Here is a 16,578-nt window from a genome sequence, read left to right as displayed (position 1 = left end):
AGACATTCTGACACTCTTTAATAGATTGTTCCGCAGAACAGACCACTGACTGGAAATAATTATTCCAGTGTCATCCCTGCTGTTTCTCTTAAGTGTTTCTGGAAGGGCGCCATGGACTAATGCCAGTTCCAATTTATCTAAATTAGAACCTTTTAAGGAATCAGGGTAGCTTTTAGAGGAGCCTTCTTTACTTCCATTGATTCGTTTTATTTATTTTTTTCTCCACGGTGGAAGGATTTTTGTTCTCCTTCAAGGTGCATTCAATCTTTTATCTGCATTGTTATTTCGGTGCTGTGAGAGTATAAAGCAGCCCAAGCTTTTAAATCAAGTAACTCTTTTTCTGCCCTCCTATGAAAAGAAAAAATCTCTTTTGCTTCACAAGCAGAACTAAGATGGTTTCATTTTCTGTTGGCGTTAATTTCCTCTTTCCTTTTCCAGTCCACAGGCACTTACTTTTCCTGTTTTTTGTGCTCAAAGTCACACTTTAGAACTTAGTGTAAAGCATAACGCCCAGTCACCCAACAGAGGCTACAGCACCACAGCCTTCAACTGCTTTGTAAGAGTGTCCAGTGGACCATGACCTGGACATCCCTCCGCCTCTCTCAGCACCACCACACAAAGACCAGCTGGCACGGCCAGACATAAGCGTTATTTGCCCGTGATGGCATCTGTATCGTGAGAATTAACTGAATGACACCGGCGGATTGAGGCGAAGAACGCAACCTTTTCACATTTCATTAAACAAGACAGAAGGACATAGCAAGTCATACACATCTCTATGAATGTCAGAGCACGCTGCCCATCCAGTTGGTGTTATTACTCCCTGCCCCTGTAATTATTTCTTACCAAAAGAGGTCGATTTGCTGCTGACAAAACGGCGGCATTTTTCATCCTGCTTTTTCTCGCGTTGTGGACTCTCTTTGAGGTATACTCAGTAAATCATGGTCTTTCAGCATACTTGACACTGAATGCTGTCTTTGTCTCCGTGGAGATTGGTAGGGAAGGTAATGGTGGTGTTTTACACCGCAGACTAAGTGAACTGGAGATTGTCTCTGGGAAGACACAGGAGGGTGTGAGCCACATTAGGTAAACACTATTAATAATATTTAACAGAGTGGCAGGAAAAAGGTTTGTACTCTGATTGATATTTTTCAAGCAGCATCCGTTCCTTTAGGTGTCATAAATGTCATGAAGTAGGTGCTGGTGATGGTCAGATTCCAATGTAGGAAGGAGGCAGTCATGAAATTACTCAGAATAAACTATGGAGGTGTTTCAAAACTGGGAGGATAACAGTCATACCAGCATGAGCTTGAAGGGAAACGTAATAAAGTGAGATTGAAGGGTGCCACGCCTGGTTGACTGAGGGGATCAGGACGGACCATTTTCTATTAAGTTCCATTAAAGGATCATACAAAATGAGGGCAGTACCTGAAGAGATGGACCAAGAGATCCAGAATGAAGCAGACATTTGCTATATTTTATATAGAGTAGTACACGATAGAGAGTCAAAGCTAGCCTCTCTCTTGACATCTCCCCTTCGAGTTTATATCCATATTTTCTGAAAACATGGCATTCCTCTTGAAAGAATTTAGAGTGACAGCATATTGTGAAATGCTATTTCAGAGAGTCACGTTGGTCCGCCACCTGACAAATGACATCATTGATGCCTACATGTGCTCCTGACACTTTTATCCGAAGCAACAGCTTTTGCAAATGTATTAAGACAGTGACTCATATCCCTTAATGAGGAGAGTCTTGGGGGTGTTTTTGTAGGACACATTAGAAGTCAGGGTGAATTCCAACAGCAATAACCATGAGCAAAAAGATCAAAAGGTGCCTCCAGCTGCTGCTTTTATTTCCCTTCAAAAAATCATAATAATAACATAAAAAAGTGATTTATTGATGTGTCCTTATACCAGGTTATAAATGAGGGCAGATGCAGGAAAGGCGTCCTAAGATTAACTTATGGCAACTGAAATTAATAATTCATACTTTTTAAATAGGAAAGACAAATTGACAAACCAGTTTTGGTCTCGTATGGTCTTTGGAGGTCCAATAGGCAGTCTAGTGTTGTACTGAAGTTCCAGTTTAATGATAACAAAAACGTAACTGAAACTCAACCCGATGGCCAAATGAGGCTATTGCACGCACCAATGCTGGGTGACAAGGGTCAAATTCAGCTCATATTCCGTCTTCACTAAGACACCTTGCAGTTTGGACCCTTCAACTCACTATAGCTGCACAATATTGTTATCGAAGCCTTGGCCAGCTAAGAATGGAGACAAATAATTGCTACACGTGAAAGAGGTTCTAGCTTGTCCAAACACTCATATTGCCGTCCAAAGAGTGATGGCTGGACTTTTGTTAAATACTTGTGATGAACCGAAATGGGGGTTGGCTTGTGGTCCTTCTACTGTTTAGTTAACCGAGGATGTGCTTTCTAAAAAAGTCTATTCTTAATGTACAATAAAACCACAAAATGTTTAAATGAATCATATAATATGTGAGCCTCTCTACAGCAAGTGCAACAGCATTCCTGACCCAGTGACAAAAGGTCTGCAGCCAGCATGACCACTCCCAATCACCAAACTATTCAGCCTCTTTCGCTTATTTAGAAAATGCATGGTTTCCTATCGATGAACCCGAAGGCGACTGTTACAGTGACCAGTCAACAGGCAATCATTGACTGGCGAGTGAGTCTCCGTAGGGTCATTTGCTGCTTCCCCCACCATTCTCCATTTCAGGGCATGCTCTTCTTTATCCGTGGACCTCGTGTCTGCAGGGCATGGAGCCATAGCTCCGCTGCCAGGAAGAATAATAGTGTCAATCTTTTACCAGAGGTCTTTTGATGGTGGAGGGGAGTGATGTCTCTGTCTTCAACTCCCAAGTCTAATTGGACATTCTAACCTTGCGCTCTGCTTCCGCTATGACAACTCCCCCGGCCAAATATTAGTCAGAGCTCAGACATCAGAGTAAAGTGCCGAGTCGGGCAAATAGCTAAACATTCATCATTGGGTTAGGTTTGATCATTACCTTCAGTTTTATGATTCAATATTTTATGATATCGATTTAAGTCCTCGGATTACCTTGAACATTCAAAGTGAAAAGATATTGTTATTATTTCAAAGACTGTTCAAGGCTGAATTAAGAAGAAGTTTAGGTAATTTTATTATCCAGCCTTTGCTCCATTAAAAATGTTTTCTTTTGCTGACCATGTTGTTTTAGGGCCAGTTGCGACTCTTAACAACCAGAGGTAGGGGTTCGAGTCTTGAGACTTGAATTGAAGACTTGAAACTCTACACAGACTCGTGATTCTTATTAATTATATGAATTATAGAATTACACAGCGGAACTCACTAGTGCAGCCTGTCATCACTTGTACAGACTGGTCAAACACATATAAAGCCACCTTTACCTCTTAGACTCCAGTCATATTGTCAATATTGTAGTGGCCCTCAGCCAAAGAAAAAAGGTATTTCTGGGTGTCACGGTTCTGAGCAAGGCAGAAAAGTGCAGTTGTTGATTGACAGCCAGTCCAAAACACCAACGACAACAAAGAGGAGTCCACTGTCCAAAATGTCTACCAAAACAAATACAAAAAAAAAAAAAACCAAGAGCAACCAGGAGCAGGCGGATCTGAAAGAAACACGTGAAGATCAATACTCACAAAAGGATATAACAGAAACACGTATCAAAATCACATCAAAGACAAATTACAGTCACAAAGTACACAGGGTCGAGAACCAATTACTATGGCTGAGAACACCGACAGTCTGGCACGCAGGTCTGGAAGTCCGTGGTTCAAATAGCCGCAGAGCTTCAAAGCAGACAGGCTCCAGCCATGGGCCAAAGGTGCACCTCATGCTGAGAGAGGAGAGAAATAGAGAAATAAACAGCCAAAATATAACCAAAATAAATATTATAAAAGCAGTGATACATGGTTGATGATGCGTGCGCCACAAACTTGGAACTGTTGGAACGAAAAAGAACTGTTGTGAAGTTTGATGTCAAGTAGTCTTTTCAAATTCCTCAATATGACAATGAGACAGGTCTCCCTAGTCTCACTTGTCCAGGAGCACAATAAAGACAGAATCTTGCTTGTGCTTTCAAATGACGCAAATAAGCTTTGGAGTGGATTCTTAGAAAATGGGAGACCTAATGTGAGGGACTGAGCTGTTTTTTAAATGGGAGGGTGAAATAGCTCACGAGTCATTTATAACATTTTCTATAGACTGATAACAGTATGATGAAATTTAGCGAGAGATAGATGGCCATGTTCTTTATTTGGATGCTTGAAGTAAACACAATAAAGATTAAATTTTTTTGTCAAGTCACACTCGTAGACACACAATGCACACGTCAAATACAAGTTGTTGTGTAGCCACCTCTGTAAATAACCACAGCCATCATTTCGACAATAGGGGGATGAGATCGAAAGTCTGCAGACCTGATGCCACCGCCATGTGCTTTGAACCAGATACCTCCTTGGCATGTGCCAACTGAGTGTTCTCCATGATGAACAATTATTATTGGCATGAGTAAAATAGTAAGACAAGTTTTGAAGAAGTTTAGAATTCAACTCTTATTGTGAGACAGTTGTCGGTGACATACTAGATTTTCAGTAACACAACTTAAACACATTTCAACTGGAACCGTTTTGAAATTGACTCTGTCAAAACATCAATTTCCCTGAATAATGGAATAATGGCGGTGATTGCTGAGAAAGAGCTCTGTCAAAGATACAAATCCCTTTGTGGAATACAGTGTGAGGGAAGAAGAAACAACACAGCGAGATGTAATTTCAGGTTGAGTAGATGCAAGGCGGATCGTGCATTCACAGCCGGCCTGTCCCTTTCTTGTGAAGATGTTTGCTAATGAGCCGTACTTGTGTGGAATTGTAAAGAGATGTCACTGAAAAGATGACTTTTTTTTTTCACAAGTGTGGAACAAATTGAAACACAATATGAGACGGATGGCTTGGTGATGTAAGGAGACGCAAGAAAAAAATAGATTAAAGAAAATAGGTGTACACATTTTGATTAGCTGCTGCGCTTCCGGCTGTGCAAGTGAGATTAGCTGTTTCATCTCTGCGGTGCTTTTCTGTCTTTTCTTTCCCGTTATTATCAGTGTTCACCACTAATCCACACACAATGCTCGGCAAGAACAAAAACAGCTCGCTGGGTAGGTGCACACTGACAAGTGACATCTTCATCAATTCAACGATTCATGTTCGATCCGTCCTCTCTGAGAAATAATGTTTGAAAAAGGAAACAAACGTGTTTTGTTGGTTTGTTTTTTGCTGGAGAAAAAAAAATTGTTAGACAACCTATCACACAGTTACCAGTAAACCTCTTAAGCCATGATTTGACCTATTATCCTTGTTATATTTGTTGGGATTTATGAAGGTAAAATGGGTGCAAAAGTGGCACATACCCGTAACACAAGACTCGTATCCATGCGTCAGAGGCACATACGCGTAACTGCACATTTGCATCCGTAAACCCCGTGGCCCGTGCGTGTAAAAAGAAGATTTACATTCATACAAACACAAAAAGTAATTTCGCCTTCATTTTCTAAGTGCACAGACACAAGTGGCTAAACACGAGCTCTTGAAACTGCAATTGTGACACATTGCTAAGTTTTCCACCTCAACCACCGCCCAAAAGGGTGCGTAAGTTCCACATACTCATAGAACACGATCCGTATGCGCGTGCACCCTTTTGCACCTCTTCTCACACCTGTAAATAAAACTGATGCGCACTCGTAGAAGTGGCGGAAATACGTGCCTGTTACTCCATGCGCGTTCCCGGTAGTCACGTGACGTCTATTGTCCAATCGGCTGCAGCGACACGCTGCGCCATTATATTGCATCAATCTTCTGAGGAAAAGCGACGTGGGTAAATGAAGCACTTACCATCTGTCTTTCTATCAGTGGTAACAGTGAGAATCGCTTTCTATCTGAATTCTTCGTAAACCGCCATGACATGGGATGTCGCACTTGTATCTGTGCACTTAGAAAATGAAGGCGGAATTACTTTTCGTGTTTGTATGAATGTAAATCTTATTTTTACACGCACGTGCCACGGGGTTAACGGATGCAAATGTGCAGTTACGCGTCTGTGCCTCTGACGCATGACACCAGTCTTGTGTTAAGGTTATGTGCCACTTTTGCACCCATTTGACCTTGGAGTATTTTTAGAGTCCAATTTTTTATCTCATGTTAATTATTGTGTTTACTGATTTATATTCTTTAATCTTTGTGCGCTGTTACCCTTTTTCATCTTTTGTATCCTCTTTGTTAATGAACAAGCTGGCACTTTTTTCCACAGCTGCATTTTGTAATTCATCATTCATTCTACAGATGGGATGTGTTTGTGCTTTGATCTTTGTTTACCTGTATATTTTTCCAACCTTCTTTGTTTCACACACTTTATTTGAATCTTCTTTTTCCACTTTTAACAAGTGAGACACATAAACAAAGCACTTCAGATATTACTTGTACTCATTAGTCCTGTGCGGAATTTCGCTTCCCTCTGCCTTCGGACGAACAAGATAGTCCACATGACATACATATGTATAGAGACATGAATGTGGTTGATAAACAGCAGAAGTAGAAGTAGGTAAGAAAACTGGACAGTATTTTGGAAATGTAAGTCGGTGCAAATTAGTTTTTCATAGCGCAAAGGTGTGAAGGTTTTTCTCCAGAGTCTAGCACTCTTGATACTCCCTTGTTGAAATCTTTTTTTTAACATTTTGTAGCCAGTAATTTAGAGCATTTTTTAGAACATTTTTTTTACAACATACACTTCATAATAATATAGCCTTAGTCGGAGGCAATTATGTCATGAATGTCAATGCTGTGATTAATGGAGTAACAGTATACTTAACAATTCTTAAATAGCTAAAAGTGAGAAGTGTTGTCATTGATATGTGATAGGCTCACAGGCCACTAAATGGCACTGTGTGCTGTGTAATATCACTATCCAGTGGTCTGTGAAGATCAGGGCACTGTTTCACGGAACTTGAGTGACGGACCAATGAGGCTTCATAAAACAGCGTCCTTATTTTAAGAGCTCTCAGTTAAAAAAAAAAATAAATAAAATTTTTGAGAGCTAATGATTTTACAGTAGAGAGTGCCATTAAGTGGCTTTGCAAATAAGTACACAGTTTCAGTGCTGTTTCATGACACCTCATCTACTGGCTGTGGTTTTGACTTCCGGTCGGACCGATAGCATTCCTGCTCAGAGTTTGCATGTTCTCCCCATGCGTGCATGGGTTTTCTCCGGTTTCTTCAAACTATCCAAAAACATGCTCATTTGGAGCTCAGATTTGTTTGTCTTGGTTGTTTGTTTGTGTGTTGCTCCGTGATGGACGGGCGACAGGAGTTAAGCTAAAAACGCTTTAATGTTTACATTATTTTGCCCAATCCTTGTATGCAATAACAGCGTTCACAGACATGGTACATTTAAATACAATGTAATACATGATACATTTGAATGTTCAAGCTAAGCTAGTGTTCATATGCTTCCCTTCACATCCACAAATCACATCGTCCATTCTTGTCAAGCCTCATTGGTTGATGCTCCAATTTCCACCCACACTGCTCTGGAATAAGCTTACAAGCTCATTTCCAGTCTCTTTCCCATTCAGTGACAAATGTTTCCATTAAATTGGCTTCAAATGAGCGGTTTGGTTTAAATTACAACAATTAAGAGCGAGCTAAGTGATAAATGTTGGCTTTACTTACCTTGTGTTGGCGCCTGCACGAGACAAATGAAAGCATCTGTACATTTTCAATTGCCTCCTGAACACGGCGTGGGTTCACCCCTGGTGCGCCATCATGATCGACTGGGACGGGAAAAGACTCCTGGCCTTGGTAATGAAGATTGGCCCAGACAGTTAACCGTATTTGCACAGCAGCGAGGAAACAAATCATAAATGAATGATGAAAGTATTTTGTCCTGCACACCGGATGGAGATGTTACCAGTCAATTGAACGGCCGTGTTCTTAGCACGTTCATATTTTGGCTACTATGCTCCTACTGCACCTTTAAGTTACTTTGACTCACAGCATTGACACGTGACGAACTAGCATAATGGGGTGTGGTACTAAGCTCTCTACTCTTTTTTATCACTAGTCACTCGTAAATTGTAGAAAGCCATTATTCATTTTGTTCATAGTAGTTTGCATTGTATTTTGACTTCAATGTTTGACACAGAGCTTGACTTGACAAGTATTGGCACTGATGGATTGATCTACTGTTCCCATAAAGATTTAAGAAAAAAAAGACTATGGTTATTTGTGGCAACCTGAAGTGACCCACTGCTGTAATGCAATGCAGATATGGTGGGTACCCATCATGTACGAGAGGGAAGATTGTGGAGAAACGAAAACCAAAATACTACCTTTAAAAATACACAAATGATTCGTGTTTTTCATTTGATGATTTGATATTGCCAAAGCAATGCCTGGATTTGTGAACACATGACCACAAAAATATCTTTTCATTTATGAAGTGACATTGATTTGACTGGGTTTAGTCATATGGGCCTCCTCAAGACAGTTTGTTTTGTGTTAAATGGCGGCTCTTAACTGTCCCAGAAGATGTTGGCAATTAAAGAAAGACATTTTTATGTTGCGTAAAAACTCAATGGCTGACCCTGAATGCAGCTTCATAAAGGTCAAACCCATCTACAGTGAGGAACTAATGGAAAAAAGAAGGGAAAAATTGGCCTCTCATGGTCAAAAGAGAATGTTAGTGTTAAAAAAAAGTGTTAAAAGTAGGGAGATGAGACCAAAGCAGGGTCACACAGTTGCATCATGTCATAGTAAATGTAATAATTGTTCATACCTTTAGTGAAAAAATGTGCTTGTCCCAGAGAGAACATCAAGAGGCTGGGATGTTTGGTCAGTTTTAAGCAAATGTTTCCTGCGGCTGTTTACATGTGTGATAGGATAAAACACTTAAATTTATTATTGTATAAAGAATTCTATAAAATCTACGGAACACTTTAACTTTTGGCCAAATGTGTTGGATGTAGCTGACTTGTCCGCTACATTCATTAATGGCTACAACCCTCGCGGCAGGATTCCACTGTCGGACTTTCTACTGCTTCATCAGACTGCCTGCTTCTTCATTCACTCGAAGCCCTTTAACATTGTTAGCTGTTTTGACTTCGCCCACTTGAGGGACTTGACAGGGCAGCGCCAAGGCTGGAGTGTACACAGCGTAAATTGGAAGCCTGTGCAGACAAAGCCGCTCAAAACAGCCTGAGAAGATGTGCTGTCACTGGTACAGTCCTGTTGATGAAAGGCAGGGAGGCAAGACGAGGGGGGGGCGGCACAGTGGGCAAAGTTCTGAGTAATGCTGTTGTAAATTGTGATGTTAGACAGGTTGCTCGAAAAGGAGAAAAGGTAAATTGTACGGCTCTATTGCAGCACTCAAGATAGTAAACCCATCATTTATTTTCAGAACTGCATCGTGCCTGAAAATTGGATTGAAAAAAGACGTGCACGAAAAGTGGGGGGTTTCAGAAGGCATTCAATTGAGGCCCAAAGTGAAAGGACTTAGTTGCGTAAGCCGACGTCGCCTATGGTTTAAGTGATGACATCAAAACAATTGATGGTGTTTACACAATGTTCTTATTGTTACTGTCTGTACTAGATACAGTATTTCATGGATACATACATACGCAGGTCTGAACAGCCTTCTCTTATTCCTGTAAATTCCCATCTGATTAATCAGAATATTAATAATTCCTGATTCTCAACACTTTGCCGCTGCTGAATAATTCATGTTCTCACTGAAGATGAATAATGTGGAATTAACTGCCACCACATGAAACGTGGCAGAGTAGTGAGCGGAGCTGCAATCCAACTGAACAAAGAATTTGGGCTCAAGTCCTTTTGGGATGATGGGAATTTCATTTAAAAATAGAGTTTGTCATGAGGCACAATGAAAAGACTATGATACATTAAATATAAAAGCTACTCCATTAAATGGTAGTAGTTAATTCTATATGTAATAGGAAGCATGTGAAACATTAACCGTAGGTGTTTGGGTTTTTTTGCATCATAACGTTCATCCATTGGAAATGTCCTGCAGCTCTGCTGGGGCAAACCCAGGTCTAACCAGTGTGTTCCTGAATGCCTGGAGTACCTCACCAGAAAGGCATCCTGAAGTGATGCCCACCTCAACTGCCTTCTTTGGAAGCAGGCTCTAACCAGTTCTAATGTGAATCCCACATGGATCAATGATATTCTCATCGAGTCTCTAAGGGAATCTTCGCTCACCTGGTGGAGAAAATTCATTTCAGCAGTTCATTCGGTCACTACCCAACGTTTGTGACCAACGGTGAAGGTTAGAACATAGACTGACCAGTAATAAAGAGCTTTTCCTTTAGCATCTGTCACATGTTATTGTAAACATGAAGGCAATCATAACTCACAAAATATTTGTCTCTTCAGAATATCATTTTACATTGAAAACACATTGTCCGTCCAAGTGAAGTCACTTCATGCAACGTTGGTCAGAATATGAAGGTGCTGGCGATGAGCACGCACTGTGAAGCCACCCTTTGTGCCACATTTGTCCCATTCATGATATAAAAATGCTAACATTTACAAGTTCCCCCCTGAATGCCATCACTCGGGAAGTAACATGAAACCAAACCAATGGAATGTTGATAAGAGCCCGGAGCTGCTGACTTGCTGTGCCCTTTTTCCAAGATATCATGTAGAGCAGAGTGTCGGAAGGAGCAGATAAAGAAGGACGGGCTGGGCTGTGGAGAACAGGCTGAGTGAGAGGGGAAATGAAAAGGGCAGAGAGATGAAGACAAATACTGGCAAATGGAGGGTAAAAGATGGTGACTGAGCAAAGTAAGGAATGGAGCCAGGGCGGCCAAAGTGGCGAGAAAGGACACTAAACATAGAGTGACATTTCGTAGAGGAGGCATGAAAGTGTGTAATGACATCTGTCTTTGTTGCTAAAGAAGTTCTGACTGAACAAATCCTGACATAGCCTCTGGCCACTGAAGTGAGTGCTTTGTTTTTCTTTTTTCCAATTCATCCATGTTGGAAAAATCATCCCTGTTCCCTTTCATGTGTAACCGAGGGGAAGCTGGCTTAATTTAACACATACATTTATTGTACAGCTCCACTTTAAGTTCCTTAAACCTCAATGTTAGGAACAAGACAGTCGCCTGCAGTGGTGGAAGAGCCGGATTTGACTCTTCGGTTCACTACCTTCTAACAGAAGGTAGTGCCACTCTGACAATGAATAAAAAGTATCCACTTGAACAAGTCATTATTTTTTGCCTTGCGACTCAAAACAGCCCCAGTATACAACAGTTGACATAAATACACAGTAACGGATTTAGTCTGACGTAGCAACCATTACTCGTCGTGGCGTCTGGTGTGGAGCTACTCTGTATAGAGATTGCGGTGCCTTTGTTTTTTAGTAACCATGGACCTGCTACGTTAAATGGTGTGCACTAAAGCTGCGACACAAGACAACAGCCATTCGAGTGTTTGTTTTATGCATCTCTTATCAGCCATCATTCAGCCTTTGGCAATTAACTGCAGCAAGAGAGTCATTCTGGCGTCCCAGGAAACCGACTTGAGAGGAAGGAGTGCATTTGGATGTTAACCAAGGCCGTTTATTTGTGTTTAGAATATTTTGAAGGAAGTATGTCAGAGTTATCTATTGCTACTCATTTACATACTTTTACATATTGCCCGGAGCAGCTATAGAGTGGTTGCCAAAAATAGCATCATATTTGTGTCAGTGTTTTTTGACCGGAAATTCAAACTGACATAGATAGTAGATCGATTTTTATCGGTAACACTTTTCATGCAGGAATAGGATTCAAAGTTCTTTATAAAACAGTGAAGTCTGAGCAAAACATTTGTTTTTAGTTTGTAATGGACTCAAAGCTTTGCATCATAATTACATTTTAAATGCTTTTATTCATCAGTTTTATTTTTTTTTTAAATGAACATAAGCAGTGCCTCAAGTGAAATGGGAAGGGTGTCAGGATCGGTCTGTGTCGGAGCTAGGAATGATGTCACAGCCAAGTCCAAACCCTCAAGTTATCAAGGTTGGAAAACAAGAAAACGCCGTGCACAAAAGCCAATGTGACGTGTTCCTTGCCCAGATATGAGATGCATCTTCCATAAATATGTGTTCCGTTTGCAACTATAAAACTGATTTATTGATTCCAAACTTGCCTTGAAATATGTGGCACATCGGGAATTATCGTATAAAAGATGAAGAAGATGATCGGGAAGACGGACAAAGTTTAGGAGGAGGAGGTGGATTTGTTTTGGTACCCCCACTAAAACAAATGCCAGTTTCGGAAAAAAAACTGTTCATTCATATGGAGAACATTCAGTGCATTGTTTGTCAGTTTCAGTAAAACCCAGGTGCCGTCACACGTCGATCTGACACCTTAAGAAAACAAATTGGCCTGCGTAAAACATTATACCAGTTCACTCTTCCAAATTTTTGGTATAGTTGCCGGGGCCTCGCAGCTCTCCCCTCGGGCCCCTGACAAGGCCATTATGGTGACTGTAGCGATGCCTCGCTGGTGGGGCTCTCTGGTGAAAACTATAATTGGCTATGTCTTTTCACCTGCTCTGAGCTCTTCAGCTGCACAAGCATTTATCACTGCCGGGGCAGCAGATGCAAACCAGGACATGGTTTCTGGTGCAGAGCAAAACGGTTACTCAGTGCCCTTCGTCAAGACCTCTTGAAGGCAATACACTGGGCGTTATGTGTTTGTAGAGTCCCGTAGTGTGGTTGTTCAGTTCTGTATTTCTTTTCTACCTACAGTAGTAGCTTTTTATTTTTTTGACCGGAAAACGCTGGTTAAATCGGATTTTTAACAGACAGTAGTCATTTAAAGTCCTTAAATCGGGAAGACAACTTTGACATTGTTTTCTGAGAAAGTAAGTTGGACCCCAACAGAGGGTTCCTTGATGCACCAAATGACCAAGAATTGTCCAACAACTATGCTTAACTGTACTCCCTTTAGAGTGTTTAGTCTGGATTGATTTACCTGCACGATAAAGGTATGCAGGAGAGTGTTGTGACTGTTCAGCAAAATATATGGATCCCACCTCTTGCAAAGTCAAGTGCTAGACAGGACATGGCTCATGGAATCCTACACATCTGAATGAAAGCCCACGGCCTTGGAGAGAATAAGGGATGGTTCAAGGAAGAAGCATCAGCCACTGGTGTTTTGTTTTCCTCTTAAACCTCTTCAAAAATGGTCAAATAATTGTGTAATTATTGAAGAAAACTTACCATGTATTTAGATTTTCTTTTTTAAATCCAGATTTTGAGTGAAATCACTAACAATTTTGATACGATAAAGGAGATCATATCAAGTTTTCATCCCAAAAATAATCTTAATGGTACACTTGAACTGAACAAAATCTGCAATGTAATTACAAAGTCTCACATAATTCGCTTAAATGACATTTTGGCTGTGACTGTAATTACAATTCTTAAACGTGCTGAGTACCAATAAGAGCGAATGAAATTCTGAGAAAGACGTTCCCTCCGTTTTGGATCATGAATTTTGACTTCTTGTGCTTCCGATAATGACATTCTCCTTCTTGCAACATGAAAATAATGGTAATTATCTTTAAAACAAAACATGAAAGACAACATCTCCCCTCATTTAAGCCAAATTATTTCCCTCTTTCTCTGCTTTCCTCGTCTGTTCGTGTGTCGTTCAGCAAGTGAAATTATAAAGGAGCATAAAAAGCAGGCCTTTGATGTAAGTGCGAATGAATAAACACGTCTGAAGCGCTTGAGGCATTTCACATCACAAAACTCTTTATGCATTATCTTTAAGTAGGCATAAAGTGAACACCAGCACCAAAACATGCTGCGAAGACAGGACTTTTATAAAACATCTCTCTCAGGGAAACTGAAGTGCAGAGCTGACATTCATGTAGATGTCACAATTACTTACTTGTTTAGAATGGCATTACTTCAGAGAATGTGACAGTTCATCACAACCTCCGCCTTTCTTAGAGGAAGAAGAGAATAAAAACCTGTTTGAAATGTCAGCAGAACTTTACAATGTTTTACTGCATTTATTAAACGCCAGTCAATAAGAGCGAACTATTTCTAATTATTTTCCAATGATACATTTCAACACATTTAGAAACATGTGTTCAATGAAAGTCTGATGCGACAGAATATGATGTTCAATTCATTTACAATTTCCCCTCTGAAATAAATAGGAAGGTGTCATGAATGGGAAATCCTGATTAATGGGAGTCACAGTGGAGAGCAGAAGGAAACTGTTAAAACTACAACAGAACATCTGTACACAGTCAAGAGAATAGCCAACTAGTTCCAGCTGGTTCAAAGGCAGACAACCAACTGAGCCATGCATTGGGAGCAGCTTTCAATCGCCTCACAATTACTCTCGGATGAGGCCATGCTCACCGGTGTGGGTGACAGCAACTCAGCTCACCTTCCCAACTAATGGGGGCCACACACATTGGGACTTTCCAAATTTGACGATTTTTTTTAACTGTCTGAGACATCACACTTGAAGATAAAAATCTGGTGTTCCCGTTGGTCGCAAGTGCACCAGGAAACTTGCTTTCATCTTTTATTGTCTGATCCCTTCTTGACTAGCTACAGTCCAACAACGACAGTTGCCATTTTCAGAGCTGATTTCGCTTTTGACACACCTGAGACATATTCTCTCACAGGATAATCTCAGAAGTGTTTACCAACTTGGGTAGGACGTGAGCAAAAGCGGGGCAAAACATTGTTGTCTGTGCCCCCCTTTAGAGAGGTCCTTGCCAAGGTGGAGTGTTTTCATCTATTGACATTTGGAATCTCTCTTCACTAAATTACGTTGGATGTCACTTGGTATATAGAGCCTCTTATGCAGCCCGAAGTTATCAAAACACAAGTCTCTTGAGGGGCTTTTTTTTTTACCAAGCGACGCATTATCTCTTGCAGAGCTATCGCATGGCTGACCCCAACCTCTCTCTTTCTTATGCGTGGCTCGCTTCCCATGGCGTCAGGATATGCTGCCGAAGGCAGGACACATGCTTCAGTTGAACTCAATTGAATGTGTGAAACATTGGCGTGTTGGCTGCTTCGGGAGAGCTTGGTACAATCCAGCAGCTACTGCTGCCTTGAAAATAACTCAATTGAACGATTCACTTAATAATTTAAAAACTTAATCCTTGCATAAAAAATATTATTACATAAATGTGTGGTGCTGTCTTTGCATCGAGTCTATTGGCACAATGACTGAGTTGTTTACTCTTCATGTCGTTTCTTAGCTGGATGAACAGGTTAGAGAGCATCAATGCCTGACTGCTAATAAATTGTGCTTATTTATGTTATCCAGCATAAAGGCATTTAAAAATATTATAGTTTCCATCTAGCAGTTCGTTGGCCTGTCTCATATAGTAGACATAAACAGAGTCCTTCAAAGAAAAACACATGTCTGGGCTCATGGTAGGTTCTGACGAAAGACAAAGGCTTAGCCGAGGTCAGACCAGTTGCGATTCAACTCAACAGCCAAAGAAACAAGGAACCAAAAGGTCAATTAAATGTGGATTCTGTATAATCGAATGAGTCACTGTTGTTTGCCAACTTCTCCCTTGAATAAATGAGCACTTGACACTTCATATTTCCCAGCCGAGCTCCAGGGCTTCATAATCAATACGATGAATTCATTAGCTGTCTGACTGAGTGATGTGCTGTAAGAACCATTTAGCAAATATGAAATTATCGGAAGAGAGTTAATCTCAAAAGAGCAAACTCTGCATTCCACACAAAGACTGACGAAAGGCGTTTGGGGAATAGAGGACGGAGAACTCCGCCAGATGTAACAATGAGTCAGAGAGCATTTTCAGTTTTCTCTTCAACAGAGTTAAGAGACAATGGATGAATATGTAGCACACGTTCACACACCCACGAAGGGAACTGTACTCATCCAGTTTGGAGTTCAAAGGCTCGAATCTGAATAACAGATTTTTGGGCTGAAGTTTATTCCACTGCATACCCCTGAGCCGGGCCACTTTGTTAGTGTTTATGGAAGCTTTTTGCTATTCACTCAGTCGAAATGTTCTCAATGTCCCTTCAGTACAGTGAGCCAAGCATCAGGAAATTAGGATTATGTTGAACCCCACCGCAGACATAGTTGCTGTTTCACCATATGACGTATTCCCAAGATAGACGTGATTATTTTATGGGGACTTGGAAGTTGTTTTACTTCTCTTAATGGCATCCTTGAGTTATTTTCTACCTCTGCCATATTGCACCGACGTGACGATTAAAGCCAGACCGTCTAATTTGTTGAATTCAAAATTGCCTCCGTGTGACCTTTGAAGAGCATGCGAGCTTATTATCGTTCTGTTTTGTTTTTCTTTGGGTTCATTTGTGCTACAGGAACTAATAATTGAAACAAGCTCTTGTTACAAACATGACCTGCAGACGACATTATTCAAATCCACCACACGTCAAGGTATTGATGTGCCATGCAGCAAGCTGCCAGATAGTCGCAGTGTCTTGGGGTGCAGTGCTGCTGGGA

The 16,578-nt window shown here is 40.9% G+C and overlaps 1 protein-coding gene across 16 annotated transcripts in view; it reads left to right on the top strand.

Moving 5' to 3' along the window:
• The window catches only part of nrxn2b (neurexin 2b), a 633,241-nt gene that overhangs the window by 330,372 nt on the left and 286,291 nt on the right, over positions 1-16,578 (top strand). The window lies entirely within an intron of this gene.

This window comes from Synchiropus splendidus, chromosome 3 (assembly GCF_027744825.2).
Source record: "Synchiropus splendidus isolate RoL2022-P1 chromosome 3, RoL_Sspl_1.0, whole genome shotgun sequence".
NCBI lineage: Eukaryota > Metazoa > Chordata > Actinopteri > Syngnathiformes > Callionymidae > Synchiropus > Synchiropus splendidus.
The sequence above is the reverse complement of the archived record's forward strand: the minus strand, read 5'-3'. Positions and strand labels throughout refer to the sequence as shown.